Genomic DNA, 21,638 nt, shown 5'->3' on the forward strand with positions numbered 1-21,638 from the left:
CATGATGTTATTGATACCATATTTGCTTTTCTAGTGTCTTCTGCTCTCGAAATGTCCTGAATTGAGTACTCAATTCGAATGAAGCCATTTTAAAAGTTAAATATTATATCAATGCAACTTTTGTTAAACAAAATGACCACGCGGTAAAGAGGTGAACTCTTTGACACCTGATTTACATAGTGCGGGGAAATATTTCAGTTTTCTCTGAAACTACTAAGTTTCCCTTAATAACCTTGATTACTTTCACGCAATTAAATATTTTAAAAAAACTGGACATCAGGGTGGTCACTTCGATGCCAGATTTGTCCGTTTTCCACTCTTTGCTTCGCTGTGAAAATTCAGACAAAAATCTATTGTGAAATTTGTAGGGTCTTGGTATCGGTGCCCAAAAAAAAGACTATTAACTAACGGATGCCACACTGAGATTCATCAGATGAACCCTTGGAAAGTGTAGTCTCTCGACGAGGGAGGTAGGCTACCTTACAAAACAGTCGTTCGACCGATCCGTCTGAAACCTTTACCAAGTTGGATTAACGGCAGAGACAGGGACACCCTCTTCACGCTAGTTCACAGGCGGAGTACTGTTGCTATGCCGTGTTCGCATCGACCTTCTCTTCATAATTATGTTGTATAAATGATGTTTTAACTACTGACGACGCCTTTGGCACGATTGTTTTATGTATCTCCACTGCAGGATGTGATGTTAGTGTATTTTTGCTTCTGATGAAGGTATATTTAGGTATATTGAAACCGTGGTCAAGGATTTCAATAAATCTTTATCCTGCAACTGTTTGGCCGTTATCATTTACTGTGAAGAGACAGGGACGTAAGTTTAAGAGGATCACTGCTGTCGTCTGCACAGGGCATTACGCGTATCAACGGCGACGAGTGAAAAATGTGTTCCGACCCCGGATTCGAACCCAGGATCTCCTGTGAACCACAGCGCCATCCGGAACACGGTGTTATCGCACCTACGCGGATTATCTCTGCACACCTGAAGGCCGATCCACATTTCCACCGAGCGCCGCCTGTCTGTAGTCCCTGTCCATTGATTCCATGTCCTCTGCCTTGACGTATTTGTGCATCCGCACTAAAGAATGTGGATCCATTATCCAGCTTGGCGTATCAGTTATATAAATTCGTGGTCTCTGTTCTTTCTGACTTGTCCGAAAGAAGAGACAACACGCATTCGTAAACAGCGCGTTACGTCATCGGAACGTTTAGTATGCGTGAGCACGTTACGGAGATGCTCAAAAAATTTCAGTTGCAAACGCTACAAGAGAGGGGAAGTTTCTCGTTGAAATTCCGAGATCTTACGTTCCAAGGACCGACGAGCAGTATATTACGTAGTCCACATACAGGGTGTTTCAAAAATGACCGGTATATTTGAAACGGCAATAAAAACTAAACGAGCAGCGATAGAAATACACCGTTTGTTGCAATATGCTTGGGACAACAGTACATTTTCAGGCAGACAAACTTTCGAAATTACAGTAGTTACAATTTTCAACAACAGATGGCGCTGCGGTCTGGGAAACTATATAGTACGATATTTTCCACATATCCACCATGCGTAGCAATAATATGGCGTAGTCTCTGAATGAAATTACCCGAAACCTTTGACAACGTGTCTGGCGGAATGGCTTCACATGCAGATGAGAGGTACTGCTTCAGCTGTTCAATTGTTTCTGGATTCTGGCGGTACACCTGGTCTTTCACGTGTCCCCACAGAAAGAAGTCACAGGGGTTCATGTCTGGCGAATAGGGAGGCCAATCCACGCCGCCTCCTGTATGTTCCGGATAGCCCAAAGCAATCACACGATCATCGAAATATTCATTCAGGAAATTAAAGACGTCGGCCGTGCGATGTGGCCGGGCACCATCTTGCATAAACCACGAGGTTTTCGCAGTGTCGTCTAAGGCAGTTTGTACCGCCACAAATTCACGAAGAATGTCCAGATAGCGTGATGCAGTAATCGTTTCGGATCTGAAAAATGGGCCAATGATTCCTTTGGAAGAAATGGCGGCCCAGACCAGTACTTTTTGAGGATGCAGGGACGATGGGACTGCAACATGGGGCTTTTCGGTTCCCCATATGCGCCAGTTCTGTTTATTGACGAAGCCGTCCAGGTAAAAATAAGCTTCGTTAGTAAACCAAATGCTGCCCACATGCATATCGCCGTCATCAATCCTGTGCACTATATCGTTAGAAAATGTCTCTCGTGCAGCAATGGTAGCGGCGCTGAGGGGTTGCTGCGTTTGAATTTTGTATGGATAGAGGTGTAAACTCTGGCGCATGAGACGATACGTGGACGTTGGCGTCATTTGGACCGCAGCTGCAACACGGTGAACGGAAACCCGAGGCCGCTGTCGGATCACCTGCTGCACTAGCTGCGCGTTGCCCCCTGTGGTTGCCGTACGCAGTCGCCCTACCTTTCCAGCACGTTCATCCGTCACGTTCGCAGTCCGTTGAAATTTTTCAGATCCTTTATTGTATCGCTTTTCGGTCCTTTGGTTACATTAAACCTCCGTTGAAAACTTCGTCTTGTTGCAACAACACTGTGTTCTAGGCGGTGGAATTACAACACCAGAAACATCCTCTGTTCTAAGGAATAAACCATGTTGTCTACAGCACACTTGCACGTTGTGAACAGCACACGCTTGCAGCAGAAAGACGACGTACAGAATGGCGCACCCACAGACTGCGTTGTCTTCTATATCTTTCACATCACTTGCAGCGCCATCTGTTGTTGAAAATTGTAACTACTGTAATTTCGAAAGTTTGTCCGCCTGAAAATGTACTGTTGTCCCAAGCATATTGCAACAAACGGTGTATTTCTATCGCTGCTCGTTTAGTTTTTATTGCCGTTTCAAATATACCGGTCATTTTTGAAACACCCTGTAAATGTTGCTCACTCAGAGGATTATTAATCCATGTTGCCACGCATCATTCGCGAATTGACGGACGGAAATAATGGTGGTATGCGAAGTACACTCCGCCGCACACTGTAAGGTTGCTGTGTGTAGGTGTAGCAACAAGCAGTTGTACATCACGTATGCATTCGCCTACTGATCGCACTGATCACGGTTGTACTGCCTCTTCATAGTGTCCAGCGGTCAGAAATTCTGGGTGTGAGACACATCGCCATATGCGCTGACGACCTAACGCCCAGCTTAAGAATGTCCCCCCCCCCCCCCTCCCGAGGCGGCCGTCAAGTTCGCGGTCTGCGGCCGAGGACGCGCGTCGGCGGCTGTGCCCATCCGCGCCCGACTAACGTGGGAGATGGCAAAAAGTAAAAGAGTGGGATACACGGTCGAAACGACAGACCAGCAGGCAGTAAAACCCAACAGATGATGGTACAGAAGGAAAGTCTTAAACACGGGTTGAAAAAAGGACCATAAACAACGACCAGCATTTGAGAAGGCGTGAAAAACTAGGAAAAAACGAACTGGGCACTACGCCTGCCCGGGCAGCTCTTTGTGCTTGCTGAGTGGGTTCTCCTTAACCGGGCTCAATGCTGGTTCCCAAGCATCCCTACGGATGCAACCACAATCGAGATTGATAACGTTGTCCGCGATCCTTATTTCGATGATTTATCCAATGATGCTGTACGAAGTATGGCGACGTTTGTTAAAACGCGCCAGCTGCATGGCGCTGGCCGCCTTTGGGAACAGCAGCGGCGGTTTTCCAGCATCCTGGATGTGAGAGTCTATTCCTAAACGTGGAGACAGCCAACCAGTCCACTGCTGACCAGACGAAACAGACTGTTGTCCGGGGCGACCCTTCTGTTTTCAATTGTGAGTCACTTCCGCAAGACGAGCTGCTTTTTCTTAAGACCTTTTGGAAACGAAAGAGTTGGTAGTAAGACATACATTCAGCAGGTACTACGAGCCACACCACGGCCACATGGAACATCGAAATTTGTTGTCGAGGATATTTAAAAGGTCGGAATGTTGAAATAATTTCGTGAAGCAGTTTTGGAGCTCGGTAATTCGGCAGTGAACCGGTAGTCCACACCAGCGTTGGACGCGAGTCGCAGTGCCTGTGGTGCGAAACGTTGCGACGATGAAGTTGGGAGCGAGTGGTCGTCAGCGATCAATACAGTTTATTGGTCATCTTTTCTCTTTTTTATCTTTTTGTGCCATACTATATAGCAGGGTGTCCCAAAATGTGGTCCGCGGACCCCTCAGGGGTCCACCGGCTCTTTCTAGGGGGTCCGCGGCCACCTTTCCCCAAATAGTGTAAAATAATGAGTAAAATTATCGAATAAAAATGTGAAAATCAAATTCATCACTATTTATTTTTTCGTGTGAAAAACATGTGTACTTTTACTTCAGGTCGTATTCCCAAGCAGCCTTTGCGGTTCCTAAGTGAGAACGAATACCCAGTTTATGCCGGAGAATGCGGCTTCTCTGATCGACTGTTTCGCAACAATTCGGGGGTCGTTCGTGCCCCGGCTCATGGCGCTAGATGCGCTGAAACCTTTTACGCATGCGCGGAGCGAGCTTTGTCGACCAACCACAGCGTTCAATGGCACGTATGCGGCTCCAGTGCACTACCTATTTCATAAGTCGATTTTTGACCAGTTTATTACTTCTAACATGGATCCGTGGATGAAGTCGGGATCATTGAAGAAGGGTGCGGTCTCTCCATCGCCTTCACAACAAGGGAAGTTTCCAGTTGCAATGAAGGAGGAGGGAGGACGACCAAAGGAAGAACATTCACAAGAATCTCCAAAGACTATTGATACTTAGGGGGGGGGGGGAGGGGGGGTCATTGGGAACCCGGCACTTGCATTAAGAAGCTTTCAGTTCCCATGGTTTTTTTTCCTTTATTGAGCGGGCTGGCAGCAGCTTATTACGCCGCTCTTCAGCCCACAGAATTTGTTCTATAAAGATGAAGATAATAAAAAATAACAGTTGGCGATAAAATCGGTGACTTAAAGGTAATATGGCAGAAAATTCTGGAGCTTAAAACATAAGACACAGGGTTGATGATGCTAATAAAATACACAGGAAGCAGAAAAATAATAGACAGACAATTAAAAAACACGGCGACAGTCTGGGTTCTGTTCGCAAGAGATATAAAATGCACACCCAGCGACAGCGTGATTTCTGTTCGCAACACTGTGGAAAGAGGCACAACACTGAACAATCACTTAAAAACTGCACTAAAAAGTTGGCACAAATGACATACCACACCCGAGAGCAGGTAGGGGGAAACTGGTCAGATGACGGGAAAAAAAGGGGGGAAGGAGAGGAAAAGTGAAGGGGGAGGGGGGAAAGGATCCAATGGAAGATGAGGATCCATAAGAGGGATTGGGGGGGGGGGGGAGTGCTGAGCAGACGTGCCAGGGAGTGGGGATGTTCCCATTGGTTTCGCTCTGAAATTTAAAGTCACTGTGTCCTTGACTGACTAGGGGTCCGCCATGGATTTTAGACTGTAGAAGGGGTCCGCCAGCTGAAAAGGTTGGGAAGCCCTGCTCTATACTATATATAGTATGCATAGCAGGTGTAATATGTACAGTAAGTGTATGCGAAAGTGTTCTTTGCATGGGTATTTGATGAGCAATTATTACTAATAAGTGGTTATAGGGTGGGACTGTGTGTGCACTCCTGGGACATCGCTATCTAGTGGTCGGTTGTGAACCACTAGGCTCGCAGCAGGCAAACGGGCGCGGAAGAGGGCAGTGTGATGCCGACCGTTGTTAGTCGAGCTGCGGTCATGTGTCAAACAGTTTTATCTTGTGACTTCGGTTTGATATATCTGATGGAATAGTATGACCATGAGAGCAGTTGTTTTTTAATTTTTATTTCTGCGACAATGATTTTATATCAGCTGGTCTGCCACGTGTATCGTTATATCCAAATGATTTACACATTTTATACCTTTATACATTTTATACATTTTATACCTACATTCAGGTATGTGGTTACTAATAGTAATGTATGTAGTGTAACTCTTCACAGTTCTGATGATGGCACCTTTAGTGTGTTGAAACCGGCCATCTAGTAAATAATATTTAAGCGATTTTGGCTTTTGAATTCTTTCTACAACAGAGTGATCGCCCCACAACACACTATGTGTTCACTGCAATACAGTTGTTGTTTTGGTGCGGAAAACTGCAGGAGTTGGCAAGTGCGTTTCCTGTGCATGGCTGTAAGGGGTTCGACTGTTGACCGGTTTTTGTGAAATGCGGTGCGACTGTGTAAGCGAGCACCTCCGATGTGGACAGGGATGGGGTCTCGTATCACAATATGGAGACATCAGCTGCCCGGGGATAGCGTTTAATAACAACGAAATGGACTTGGCGAGGTATCACAGAAGACAAAACTTGCGGTGTTTTTGCGCGTACTTTTGTCCTTCTCAACATAAGACATTTATCCTGTTTTCCCTATGGCAGAGATGGTAGAAATCGGGTGGTGAGAGTACCGACTATTTACGGTGCCCATTTAACACTCTAGTGGTTCGATGTGTGTTTGGAAAACAGGTGGATTTCTGCAGGGATTGACTTGTGATCCAATTGGCCTACCTGTCATTTGAAAGCAGGTTGCTGCAGAGCTTAACTATTGGCATAGGACTGTCTTGCGTGTCAATTCGATGATGACAACTTTGTTTTAACACTGTATCTGTGGCAGTGCATGGCACTAATCTGGATCCACCAATTATGGTACAGAGAGAAGTTCTGCCTGGCTTTGCGTCGTCAGAAAACGTGGAGGCTGGAGGCATAACCGCTGTGTGAAGCAGGCTATGTGGCGATCTGTGGCAGATCTGACGACGTGGTACAATGCTGGTGCAGGTGAGTGTGTATCAGAATGCAGCTGGCAACGCTTACGTTGACCGAACGATATCATCCATTACGACTGCACTGCACCTGGGATCGTAGGGACTGGACCGCGTATCAACGGGAACGTGTCATATGGTCGGATGAATCACATTTCTTGTTACGCTACGTCGACGGCCGAATCCAAATCGTTGTTATCTAGGCTAACGACTGCTCCATCCTCGCACTGCGCCACGGAAACAGGTCAGTGAGAGGAGCATCATGCTGTGAAGAACTTTCAGCCGAACTTACGTGAAACCTGTGATAGAAATATAAGGTACAATGACACCTGTGGAGTACCTCAAAATTTTTGCGGACCATCTGATCTCTTCTTGAATGAAATTTTCACTCTAAAACTGTGTGCCGGACCGAAACTTGAACTCGGGACCATTGCCTTTCGCTGGCAAGTGCTCTACCAACTGAGCTACCCAAGCACGCACCGTCCTCATAGCCTTACTTCTGCCCGTACCTCGTCTCCTACCTTCCAAACTTTACAGAAGCTCTCCGCAATATCCTTTCCTTCAGGAGTGCTAGTTCTGCAAGGTTTCGCAGGAGAGATTCTGTAAAGTTTGGAAGGCAGGAGACGAGGTACGGGCAGAAGTAAGGCTATGAGGACGGGTCGTGAGTCGTGCTTGGGTAGCTCAGTTGGTAGAGCACTTGCCCGCGAAAGGCAAGGGCCCCGAGTTCGAGTCTCGGTCTGGCACACAGTTTTAATCTGGCAGGAAGTTTGATCTCTTCTTGCTCTATGTGTTGGCCGAGGATAACCGCCTGTGTCAGAAGGCCAGGATCGTGCTGCAGTGGCCTGGAGAGCACGATAGTGAACTGACGTTGATCTCTTAGCCACAAAATTCACTTGATAAGACATGCCCACCGAGCAGCGGCCTCTAGTTCACGGAAATTACGGGACCTGTGCGTAGCCCTCTGGTGTCACTTACCTCTGGGAACCATTAAGGCATAGCTATTGTGCTGCGTCCCCTAGGTGGACCACCACGCTAGGCGTGCGGCAGTCCTGTTTTGGCTCATTAGCGTATCTCCGAGTGCTGTACGAAGGACGACTGCTTGCGACTAATTAGGTCAGGTACATTTTTTGTGTGGTCTCTATGAAGACGGTACCTTACCCAACGATTTGAGTGAGAAGCTGTTAGGATCGTCGCGGCTGTACCTACCGCCACCACCGGCCTATCCCGGCTCTCCTTCGCTCGCTGACGTAAGCGCCGTTGTCTGGGTGGGCAGTTGACACGCCTCGAGCATTCCTGCTGCTCCAGCCGTCGCCGCTTTGTCTGCGGACGCGCCGGGGATTTCCGCATGCGGTCCCCGATGACCTCGCCGTCGCCCTACCATCACATTACTCCACACATTTCACCATTTCATTACACGTCTGTTGCAGCACAAACCCTTCATCCGGTTTTTTGTTTTGCTTCTTCCAGAAACGACACCCTGGAATCTGCGTTTACTGATGTGGTGCAACTCTTGACGGGAAAATGTCCTGCGGTTTCATCAAGTGACTATGCTTCGTGGAAAGCGAACGAAAAATCGAGCAAAAAGGCTGCTCGGTGAAATTCTTCGTATGTCCTGTAATACTATAACTCAGATATAATGCGTCTTTCCTCAATATTGTTTTTGAAGTGCAATCTAATTATATTTTTATTGTCTTCAGTACAAAGAGTGGTCGGATGTAGCTCTCCATGCTACTCTATCCTGTGCAAGCCTCTTCATCTCCGAATAACTACTGCAACTTACATGCTTCTAAATCTGCTTACTTTATACATCTCTTGATCTCCCTTTACGATTTTTACTTCCCAATCTAAATTGGTGATCCCTTGATGCCTTAGAATGTGTCGCATCAACCGATCCCTTCTTCTAGTAGGGTTATGCCACAAATATAATTTCTCCCCAGTTCTGTTCAATACTTCATCACTTACCCACATAATCTTCAGCTTTCTTCTGCAACAGCTTATTTCAGTAGCTTATATTCTCTTCTTGTCTAAACTATTTATCGTCCATGTTTCACTTCCGTACTCAATACAAATAGCTTACAAAAGACTTCCCAACACTTAAATCTATAGAATGAGATTTTCACTCTGCAGTGGAGTGTGCGCTGATATGAAACTTCCTGGCAGATTTAAACTGTGTGCCGGACCGAGACTCGAACTCGGGATCTTTGCGTTTCGCGGGCAAGTGCTCTACAAACTGAGCTACCCAAGCACGACTCACGACCCGTCCTCACAGCTTTAATTCCGCCACTACCTCGTCTCCTACCTTCCAGCTCCCGCAGGAGAGCTTCTGTGAAGTTTGGGAGGTAGGAGACGAGGTAGTGGCGGAATTAAAGCTGTGAGGACGGGTCGTGAGTCGTGCTTGGGTAGCTCAGTTTGTAGAGCACTTGCCCGCGAAACGCAAAGATCCCGAGTTCGAGTCTCGGTCCGGCACACAGTTTTAATCTGCCAGGAAGTTACTTAAATCTATACTCGATGTTACAAACTGTTCTTTTCTTACCATTGCGCCTACATTTTATACCATCTCTGTATCGGCCATCACCAATTAATTTGCTGTTCAAATAGCAAAACTCGTCTACCACTTCAAGTGCCTAGTTTCCTAAACTAGTTTCTTCAGCGTCATCTGATTTAATTCAAGTACATTCCATTACTTTTGTTTTGCTTCTGACGATCTTCACCTTTTATCCACCTTTCAAGACACTGCCCATTCCGTTCAACTACTCTTCGAGGTCCTTTCTTGTCTCTGGAAGAATTACGCTGTCATCGGCAAACGTCAAAGTTTTTTTTTTCTTTTCGCTGACTTTAATTCCTACTTCAAAATTTTCTTTTGTTTCCATTAGTGATTGCTCAGTGTGCAGACTGAATAACATGCACGATAGGCTACAACCCTGCATCACTCCCTTCTCAACCATTGCTTCCCTTTCATGCCTGTCGACTTTTATAGCTACCGTCCGATTTCTATAGAAGTTGTTGATAGCCTTTCCCTCCCTGTATTTTACCGCTGCTGCCTCAGAATTCCAAAGAGCGTATTTAAATCAACGTTGTTAAAAACTTTCACTGAGTCTACAAATACTATAAACGTAGATTTGCCTTTCCTTAACCTATCTTCTGAGATAACTCGTAGAGTCAGTACTGCCTCGCGTGTTCCAAATTGGTCTTCGCCGAGGTTGGGCCTACCAGGTTTTCCATTCTTCTGTAAGTATTAGTGTCAGTATTTTTGACTTACTAAACTGATAGTTCGGTAATTTTCAGACCTGTTAGTCATTATACGATGGTGAGTCAAATGAAAACCTTAAATATTTTTAAAATATAATTTATTGTGCAGAAGTGGTACAAAGCTGTATCACTAATCAACATAATCTCCCCCACGCTCAAAGCAAGTCCTCCAGCGCTTACAAAGTGCATAAATTCCTTTAGAAAAAAATTCGTTTGGTAGTCGGCGCAACCACTCATGCACCGCGTGGCGTACCTCTTCATCAGAACGGAACTTATTTTCTCCCTATGCGTCTTTGAGTGGTCCAAACATATGAAAATGACTTGGTGATGAGGAATGGCGCCATTCCTTGCTCGCTCTCTTCGTTTCCGGTTGGTGGAAGTGAACCCTGCTTTCGCCCCCAATAACGATTCTTGCGAGGAAGCCATCACCTCGTTCAAAGCGCCGAAGAAGGTCTTCACAAGTATCAACACGTGGTTCTCTCATTTCAGGAGTCAACTACCGTGGCACCATCTTGCAGACACTTTGTGAAACTGGAGCACATCATGCACAATGTGGTGTGCTGACCCATGACCAATCTGTAAACGTGCTGCAATGCCATTCAGTGTCACTCGGCGGTTTTCCTTCACTATGGCTTCAAGTGCTTTGCAATGTTCTGTGGAGTCACAACTCGTTGTGCCTGACCTGCACGGGGAGCATCTTCCACTGGAGTCGCATCATTTACGAACTTCCTACTCCATTCGGAGACCTGCAGCTGTGACAAACATGCATCACCGTACTGAACCTTCATTCGTCGATGTATTTCAACAGGTTTCACACCTTCACTACGCTAAAACCCAATAACAGAATGCTGTTCTTCCCTGGTGCAGGTCGCAAATGGGGCGGCCATCTTTATACTGATACTGCGACGGTATGTGTGCATATACACTATGCTGCCACCTACAGGCCATTCAGCAAGCTGTTTGTAGCACGCTTACCAACATACAGGATAATAGCGCGAAATTTCGATTTGTTATTACAAATTTAAGGTTTTCATTTGACTCACCCTCGCAAAATCATTTTTGACAACCTTTGTAATTCTATGTAAATTAATATTAAGTTGACTCATGTCAGTAGGGAAATGCAAGGGAAAGTTAGGCTTTTTTTCTTGTATCTGTCAGAGATTAAACGGTGACGGGCGCAACGCCTTTGTCCCTCGCCTCGTTATGGAACTGCAGTACCAGCCACAGCGCAGAACGGATGTGTGTGTCTCTGATACACGATGAGACGTTGGTCATCGTATAGCGAAGGCGTATTTCAGGAAACACAGTGGGACGGACATGTGTGCAGATGAATTAACATCGAAGTAACATCAACAGCCTGCCCCGAAATTTTATGCAGTTAACCGATGTGCTCCAGTAAGAACGGCACGGGTGTACTGACACCTAGGTCTTTGACCACGGTACACTCGCCGGTCTGACTCCGCAGTCGTTCTGCACGTGCGTCGATACAGGGCAGCACTCCGCCCTGACCTCCTTTTTATGGATGACATTCCCCGACCACTTCGAATAGGGCAGCTGGAGTAGCTCTTGGAAAGCGACAGTATTCGGCGAATGCGCTGGCCTGCTCGTTAAACCCCAGGGAGCACGAGTGGGATGCTTTCGGGAGATGTACTGCGGTACGTCCACACGCACCAAAGACCATCTTGCAGCTGTCAGGAGGAACGCAACGTCCTACCGTAGGAACTCCTCAGCAACGTCGTGCCCAGCACGGAAGAGCGTTGCACAGCATTCACTGCAGTCCACGGTGACTGCACATCCCAGCTCCGCCTTTTGTGATGTCCACGGGACCATCATAATTTGAGGTGACTTCAGCGTAATTACTGTCTTCGAAAAAGTGTGTCATTTCTGTTCGATTCATTGCGTATTACACTACTGACCATTAAAATTGCTACACCACGAAGATAGCGTGCTACAGACGCGAAATTTAACCGACTGGAAGAAATGGTTCAAATGGCTCTGAGCACTATGGGACTTAACAGCTATGGTCATCAGTCCCCTAGAACTTAGAACTACTTAAACCTAACTAACCTGAGGACATCACACAACACCCAGTCATCACGAGGCAGAGAAAATCCCTGACCCCGCCGGGAATCGAACCCGGGAACCCGGGCATGGGATGCGAGAACGCTACCGCACGACCACGAGCTGTGGACCCGACGGGAAGAAGATGCTGTGACATGCAAATGATTAGCTTTGCAGAGCATTCCCACAAGGTTGGCGCCGGTGGCGACACCTACAACGTGCTGACATGAGGAAAGTTTCCAACCGATTTCCCATACACAAACAGCAGTTGACCGGCGTTGCCTAGTGAAACGTTCTTGTGATGCCTCGTCTAAGGAGGAGAAATACGTACCATCACGTTTCCGACTTTGATAAAGGCCTATTGCGATTGCGGTTTATCGTATCGTGACATTGCTGCTCGCGTTGATCGAGATCCAATGACTGTTAGCAGAATATGGAACCGGTGGGTTCAGGAGGGTAATACGGAACGCCGTGCTGGATCCCAACGGCCTCGTATCACTAGCAGTCGAGATGACAGACATCTTATCCGCATGGCTGTAACGGATGGTGCAGTTACGTCTCGATCCCTGTGTCAACAGATGCGGACGTTTGCAAGACAACAACCATCTGCACGAACAGTTCGACGACGTTTGCAGCAGCTTGGACTATCAGCTCGGAGACCATGGCTGCGGTTACCCTTGACGCTGCATCACAGGCGCGTCTGCGATGGTGTACTCAACGACGAACCCGGGTGCACGAATGGCAAAACGTCATTATCTCGGATGAATCTGTTTACAGCACGATGGTCGCATCCGACATCGTGGTGAACGCACATTGGAAGCGTGTATTCGTCATCGCCATACTGGCATATCACTCGGCATGATGGTATGGGGTGCCATTGGTTACACGCCTCGGTGACCTCTTGTTCGCATTGACGGCACTTTGAACAGTGGACGTTACATTTCAGATGTGTTACGACCCGTGGCTCTACCCTTCATTCAATCCCTGTGAAACCCTAAATTTCAGTAGGATAATGCACGTTGCAGGTTGCAGGTCCTGTACGGGTCTTTCTGGATACAGAAAATGTTCGACTGCTGCCTTGGCCAGCACATTCTTCAGATCTCTCACTAACTGAAAATGTTTGGTCAATGGTAGCCGAGCAATTGGCTCCTCACAATATGCCAGTCACTACTCTGATGAACTGTGGTATCGTGTTCAAGCTGCATGGGCAGCTGTACCTGTACACGCCATCCAAGCTCTGTTTCACTCAATTCCCAGGCGTATCAAGGCCATTATTACTGCCAGAGGTGGTTGTTCTGGGTACTGATTTCTCAGGATCTTTTTATTTATTTATTGTTCCGTGGGACCAAATTAAGGAGAAGTCTCCATGGTCATCGAACGAGTCAATAAATGAAATTATAACACGATATTAGAAACAGATAAAATGAAATATAAAAAAACATATCAGGTGACAAGTCGTAAATTTAAATGAAGAAAATCAACAATGTAACACTGGAATTTGCATAATTTTTTAGCTCTTCCAGGAGCTCCTCGACAGAATAGAAGGAGTGAGCCATGAGGAAACTCTTCAGTTTAGACTTAAAAGAGTTTGGGCTACTGCTAAGGTTTTTGAGTTTTTGTGGTAGCTTATTGAAAATGGATGCAGCAAAATACTGCACTCCTTTCTGCACAAGAGTCAAGGAAGTGCATTCTACATGCAGATTTGATTTCTGCCTAGTATTAACTAAGTGAAAGCTGTTAACTCTTGGGAATAGGCTAATATTGCTAACAACAAACGACATTAAAGAAAATATATACTGTGAGGGCAATGTCAGAATTCCCAGATTTTTGAATAGGGGTCGACAAGAGGTTCTCGAACTTACACCACATATAGCTCGAACAGCCCGTTTTTGAGCCAAAAATACCCTTTTTGAATCAGAAGAATTACCCCAAAAAATAATACCATACGACATAAGCGTATGAAAATATGCGAAGTAGACTACTTTTCGTGTTGAAGTGTCACTTATTTCAGATACTGTTCTAATGGTAAATAAAGCAGCATTTAGCTTCTGAACAAGATCCTGGACATGAGCTTTCCACAACAGCTTACTATCTATCCGAACGCCTAGGAACTTGAACTGTTCCGTCTCGCTTATAATATGCCTATTCTGTCTGATCAAAATATCGGTTCTTGTTGAATTGTGAGTCAGAAACTATAAAAACTGAGTCTTACTGTGATTTAGCATCAAATTATTTTCCACAAGCCACGAACTTATTTCATGAACTACATCATTTGTTACTGTTTCAGTATTACACACAAGATCCTTCACTATCAAGCTGGTGTCATCAGCAAACAGAAATATTTTTGAATCACCTGTAATACTAGAAGGCATATCATTTATATAAATAAGAAACAGCAGTGGCCCCAGCACCGATCCTTGGGGAACGCCCCACTTAACAGTGCCTCATTGGGACTGAACATCACTACCACTCTCAATATTGCGGAGAATTACCCTCTGCTTTCTGTTCTTAAAGTAAGAGGCGAACCAATTGTAAGCTACTCCCCTTACTCGATAATGGTCCAACGTCAGCAGTAATATTTTGTGGTCAACACAGTCAAAAGCCTTCGTTAAATCAAAGAAAACACCTAGCGTTCGCAACCTTTTATTTAATCCGTCCAAAAGCTCACAGAGAAAAGAGAATATAGCATTTTCAGTCGTTAAGCCATTTCTAAAACCAAACTGAACATTTGACAGCAAATTATGTGAATTTAAATGCTCCAGTAACCTTGTATATACAACCTTCTCGATAACTTTAGCGAACACCGATGGCATAGAAATAGGTCTAAAATTGTCAACATTATCAATGTCTCCCTTTTTATAAAGTGGCTTCACTACCGAGTACTTTAATCGGTCAGGAAACTGACCACTCCTAAAGGAAAAGTTACAGATATGGCTGAGAACTGAGCTAACATACATAGAACAATACTTCAGTATTCTGCTAGATACCCCGTCATATCCATGAGAGTTCTTGGTCTTTAGTGATTTAATTATTAACTCAATCTTCCTCTTGTCAGTATCATGGAGGAGCATTTCAGATAACACTCTCGGAACACTTTTTTTCTGAGAGCGCTATATGATTCCCTGTTGGGACTAGGTTTCTATTTAGTTCACCTGCTATATTCAGAAAGTGATTATTAAATACTGTACAATTATGCGACTTATCAGTAACACGGACATTCACACTACGCACTGATTCTATATCCTCGACTATATCCTCTGCAGACCAGCAACTTCCTTTACGACTGACCATATGGTTTTAATTTTATTCTGAGACTTAGCTATTCTATCTGCATACCACATACTTTTTGCCTTCCTAATAACATTTTTAAGCACTTTACAATACTGTTGCATTTATATTTTGACTGTTTCTAACGTCTTGATATAATTGCCATTTTGTTCTACAAGATATTCTTATTCCTCTAGTCAGCCACCCAGGCTGCCTGTTTGTGCTAGTACCCTGTTTTAAACGTTCTAACGGAAAGCAACTTCCAAAAAGCATGAGAAAAGTCTTGAGAAAAGCATTATATTTATCGTCTACTGTATCAGCGCTATAAATATCTTGCCACTCTTGTTCCTTTATAAGGTTTACAAAGGTCTCTACAGCAACTGGATCAGCTTTCCTGAACAGCTGATGACTATATTTAACACGTGTTGCAGCACAAAAATCTTTTAAAGTTAAAATTTGTGCATCATGATCTGAAAGGCCATTCACCTTTTTGCTAACAGAATGCCCTTCTAGTAATGAGGAATGAACAAAAATGTTGTCTATGGTTGTCCTACTGTTCCCTTGCACTCTCGTTGGAAACAATACGGTTTTCATAAGATTATATGAATTAAAGAGGTCTACCAGCATCCTTTTCCTTGCACAATCACTTATACAATTAATATTGAAGTCACCACATATAACTACTTTTTGTATTTCCTGTAAAGTGAACCAAGAACCTCCTCTAGCTTTAACAAAAATGCTGTGAAATCGGAGTCTGGGGATCTATAAATAACAACAGTTAGAAGTTTAGCTCCGTTAAATTTAACCACACCTGCACAACATTCAAACAGCTTTTCAGTGCAGTACTTTGGAACATCAATTGACTCAAATGGGATGCCGTTTTTCACATACATGGCTACTCCCCCACACCGCAAAGAGCTCCTCTATGCACCCAATTTGCGTGAAAATGTAATCACATGTCAGTTCTAGTATAATATGTTTGTCCAATGAATACCCGTTGATCATCTGCATTTCTTCTTGGTGTAGCAATTTTAATGGCCAGTAGTGTATTTTAATTACTTTCTGTACCACAATGTAGCAGTTATTTCTACGGTTCAGCTTTCACCGAATTGTGTCATATCATGCGAAAATTCGTTTGCACACCAGTGGTATTGAAAACACTGAAATCCTATAATTTGTCATCTTAATGAATTTTACCTGTGCAAGTAAACATTACTGGGACGCTACATAGTTTCGATTGCAAATGGAAATACTTCATCTATTAGTCAGTTTCGTAACAATATTTGGATCTCTTTCTACATTTGTCTTCCTTTGATAATTTATAGCCAGACTTCACAGATCTCTTTGCTATTTCATAAATACAAAGTAATAACCACTAATCTGCTGCACGTTACTCACAACTTTGTGGTATTTTTCGTTGACTGTTTCGTGAGCTTCGCACTACTTTATAATGATGATTCAACACTTTCTTAAATCGGAAGTTGAGTAAGTCGTTCGTAGAAGTAGCTTGTTGCACACCTTCTCCGCTCATCAGTTATTATTTCGGTAGTCATTCGATTAGACTCAGGCGATGAAGGTCATTTGCTTAGCCCATTACAGAAGGAGGGAAGGGAGAGGGGCGAAGGTAAGGTTTCGATCTACTAGAATAGATGTATTCGACTAGGAGTGTTTAATTGTAGGCTATTTTATGGGAGGCAACGGCCTTGCCACAGTGGATATACCGGTTCCTGTCAGATCAGTGAAGTTAAGCGCTGTCGGGCGTGGCCGGCACTTGGATGGGTGACCATTCGGACCGCCATGCGCTGTTGCCATTTTTCGGGGTGCACTCAGTCTCGTGATACCAATGGAGGAGCAACTCGACTGAATAGTAGCGGCTCCGGTCAAAGAAAACTATCGTAACGACCGGAAGAGCTGTGTGCTGACCACACGCCACTCCTATCCGCATCCTCACTGAGGATGACACGGCGGTCGGATGGTCCCGATGGGCCACTTGTGGCCTGAAGACGGAGTGCTATTTTATTGGAGACCACCAAGGGCAGTGCTTTGGCACAGCTGTAATGTACTGGATGGTAGTAAGAGTAGCGCTTAACGACCTGCCGACGAACATATTGGGGACGGGGTACCATTTCCTGCTGGAGAGCGGTGGAAACGAAATCGGCCTTGTCCTTTCAGGAATCGTCTCTATATTTTCATTAAGCTCTTTCGGGAAACCACAGGAATCCGACATCTAGATACTCCCGAATGCAAGTCCAGGGCCTTACCAGTGCCTCAGTCACCACGCTAGGTAGCAGATTGCTGGTTTACCGCAGATCCTCACAGCTGCCTGTAGTCCTTACTTGAGTCTTCCTGAGACGGGACGCGAGAGATGACGCTAGTCGAGTGGTTTACGTCACGTTGCGGAGAACTCCCGTGCGTGAACCTGGGGTTTCTGCTACGTGAAGAGGAACGTCTGGACATAACAAGCAGAAGTTGGGAGACGCCACGATGGATTACGCGTTTTGCATTTCTATCCCAGTGTTCTGGCGGTTTCTCTACTACACCAGCCTCCATGCTGAAGTGTACGCTGTTCCACAGCACCGAAAAATTAGGTATCTCTCAAACAGGCGTCGTTTTCCGTACGATCTGCTGTGCACTGTCTGGTCATATTTGTTGTGGCGTAGCAAGACAGCCACGCCACTCGGAAGTAGCCGAAATGCACGCGTTAAGCTCACGCAGATGGGCGTGAGGTCTGAAACAGGATACGTAATGAATGCTATAAAGAAAAGTACGTAGCTGCGGTAATACTTAACTTTAATCCATCATTTGTATACAGCATTCTTGACGATACAAGTGAGACTCTCTCTAGAATTGGTTAATGGCGCCTTGCTAGGTCGTAGCCATGGACTTAGCTGAAGGCTATTCTAACTGTCTCTCGGCAAATGAGAGAAAGGCTACGTCAGTGTAGTCGCTAGCAAAGTCGTCGTACAACTGGGGCGAGTGCTAGTACTTCTCTCTAGACCTGCCGTGTGGTGGCGCTCGGTCTGCAATTACTGACAGTGGCGACACGCGGGTCCGACATGTACTAATGGACCGCGGCCGATTTAAAGCTACCACCTAACAAGTGTGGTGTCTGGCGGTGACACCACAGTATTAATGTGACCACCCGTCAGAAGTCTGAGTAACCGCCTTTTGCATCGCGGAGCGCTGTGAGACGTGCAGGAAGAGAGAGTCTACCTCTTCATCTGCATCTACATACATTCTCCGCAAAACACTGAACGGTGCGTGGCGGAGGGTGCCCTCTGCCACCACTAGTCACTTCCCCTCCTGTTCCACTCGCCTATAAAATGGTTCAGATGGCTCTGAGCACTGTGGGACTTTACATCTGAGGTCATCAGTCCCCTAGAACTTAGAACTACTTAAACCTAGCTAACCGAAGGACATCACACACACCCATGCCTGAGGCAGGATTCGAACATGCGACCGTAGCGGTCGCGCGGTTCCAGACTGAAGCGCCTTGAACCCCTCGGCCACAGCGGCCGGCCACTCACCTATAGATCGATGGAAAAATGTCTATATGCCTCCGTAAGTGCCATAATTTTTTTAAATTTTATTTTTGTTGTCTTATGCGAATGTGTGTTGGTCGCTGCAGCATCGTCCTGCAGTCACCTTCAGATGCCGATTCTCTATATTTTCTCAATGTAGTTTCCCGAAGAGAAAGTCGCCTTCCCTCCAGGGATTCCCATTTGAGTTTCCGAAGCATCTCCGTAATACTTGCGTGTTTTAGAACCTACCGATAAGAAATATAGCAGCCCTCCTCTGAATTGCTTGGTTCTCTTCCTTTAACCCAAACTGGTACGGGTCCCAAACACTCGGGCAGTACTCAAGAATTAGGCGCACTTGCGTCCTATGTGCGGTATCCTTTACAGGTGAATCGCATTTTTCCAAAGCTGTTCCAATAAGCCGATGTTGACCATCCAACTTCCCTACCACAATCATCACATGCTAGCTGCATTTCACATCGCTTTTCAACGTTACGCCCAAATATTTAAACGATGTGACTGTGTTAAACAGGACATTACTAATCCTGTATTCGAACATTACTGGTTCGCTTTTCCTACAAATCTACATTAAGTTATATTTTTCTACGTATAGAGGTTGCTGCCATTAGGCACACCAAGTACACTCCTGGAAATGGAAAAAAGAACACACCGGTGTGTCAGACCCACCATACTTGCTCCGGACACTGCGAGAGGGCTGTACAAGCAATGATCACACGCACGGCACAGCGGACACACCAGGAACCGCGGTGTTGGCCGTCGAATGGCGCTAGCTGCGCAGCATTTGTGCACCGCCGCCGTCAGTGTCAGCCAGTTTGCCGTGGCATACGGAGCTCCATCGCAGTCTTTAACACTGGTAGCATGCCGCGACAGCGTGGACGTGAACCGTATGTGCAGTTGACGGACTTTGAGCGAGGGCGTATAGTGGGCATGCGGGAGGCCGGGTGGACGTACCGCCGAATTGCTCAACACGTGGGGCGTGAGGTCTCCACAGTACATCGATGTTGTCGCCAGTGGTCGGCGGAAGGTGCACGTGCCCGTCGACCTGGGACCGGACCGCAGCGACGCACGGATGCACGCCAAGACCGTAGGATCCTACGCAGTGCCGTAGGGGACCGCACCGCCACTTCCCAGCAAATTAGGGACACTTGCTCCTGGGGTATCGGCGAGGACCATTCGCAACCGTCTCCATGAAGCTGGGCTACGGTCCCGCACACCGTTAGGCCGTCTTCCGCTCACGCCCCAACATCGTGCAGCCCGCCTCCAGTGGTGTCGCGACAGGCGTGAATGGAGGGACGAATGGAGACGTGTCGTCTTCAGCGATGAGAGTCGCTTCTGCCTTGGTGCCAATGATGGTCGTATGCGTGTTTGGCGTCGTGCGGGTGAGCGCCACAATCAGGACTGCATACGACCGAGGCACACAGGGCCAACACCCGGCATCATGGTGTGGGGAGCGAACTCCTACACTGGCCGTACACCACTGGTGATCGTCGAGGGGACACTGAATAGTGCACGGTACATCCAAACCGTCATCGAACGCATCGTTCTACCATTCCTAGACCGGCAAGGGAACTTGCTGTTCCAACAGGACAATGCACGTCCGCATGTATCCCGTGCCACCCAACGTGCTCTAGAAGGTGTAAGTCAACTACCCTGGCCAGCAAGATCTCCGGATCTGTCCCCCAATGAGCATGTTTGGGTCTGGATGAAGCGTCGTCTCACGCGGTCTGCACGTCCAGCACGAACGCTGGTCCAACTGAGGCGCCAGGTGGAAATGGCATGGCAAGCCGTTCCACAGGACTACATCCAGCATCTCTACGATCGTCTCCATGGGAGAATAGCAGCCTGCATTGCTGCGAAAGGTGGATATACACTGTACTAGTGCCGACACTGTGCATGCTCTGTTGCCTGTGTCTATGTGCCTGTGGTTCTGTCAGTGTGATAATGTGATGTATCTGACCCCAGGAATGTGTCAATAAAGTTTCCCCTTCCTGGGACAATGAATTCACGGTGTTCTTATTTCAATTTCGAGGAGTGTAGATATTTTGTCGAAGTCACCTCGAATCCCCCTACAGTCACTCAATGACAACACCTTCCAGTACACCACAGCATCATCAGCAAACAGCCACAGACCACCGCTCACCCTGAACGCCACATCATTAACGTATACAGAAAATAACAGAAGTTGTGGTGTCACCGCCAACCACCACACTTGCAACGTGGTAGCCTTTAAATCGGCCGCGGTCCGTTAGTATACGTCGGACCCGCGTGTCGCCACTATCAGTGATTGCAGACCGAGCGCCACCACACGGCAGGTCTAGTCTAGACACACTCCCTAGCACTCGCCCCAGTTGTACAGCCGACTTTCCTAGCGATGGTTCACTGTCTACATACGCTCTCATTTGCCGAGACGACAGTTTAACATAGCGTTCAGCTACGTCATTTGCTACGACCTAGCAAGGCGCCATATTCAGTTACTATTCTGAACAGATAATATTGTGAATCATGTACCGTCAAGAGCGACGTTCATCATTAATGGATTATAGTTAAGTATGAAACTAATTACGTCCGCTTTCTGAATTCCCCATTCCTTGTCATGTTCCAGACCTCACGTCAGTATAGTTCTTCCCTCCTCACGCCAGCCTGCGTGAGCTAAAACGCGTGCATTTCGGCCTCCTCTAGTAATACGATGTTGGCTCTTCAGCCAACACAACAGAAGTCGTTTCACATTTCCCTCGGGT

Source organism: Schistocerca cancellata, chromosome 9 (assembly GCF_023864275.1).
Source record: "Schistocerca cancellata isolate TAMUIC-IGC-003103 chromosome 9, iqSchCanc2.1, whole genome shotgun sequence".
Classification (NCBI taxonomy): domain Eukaryota; kingdom Metazoa; phylum Arthropoda; class Insecta; order Orthoptera; family Acrididae; genus Schistocerca; species Schistocerca cancellata.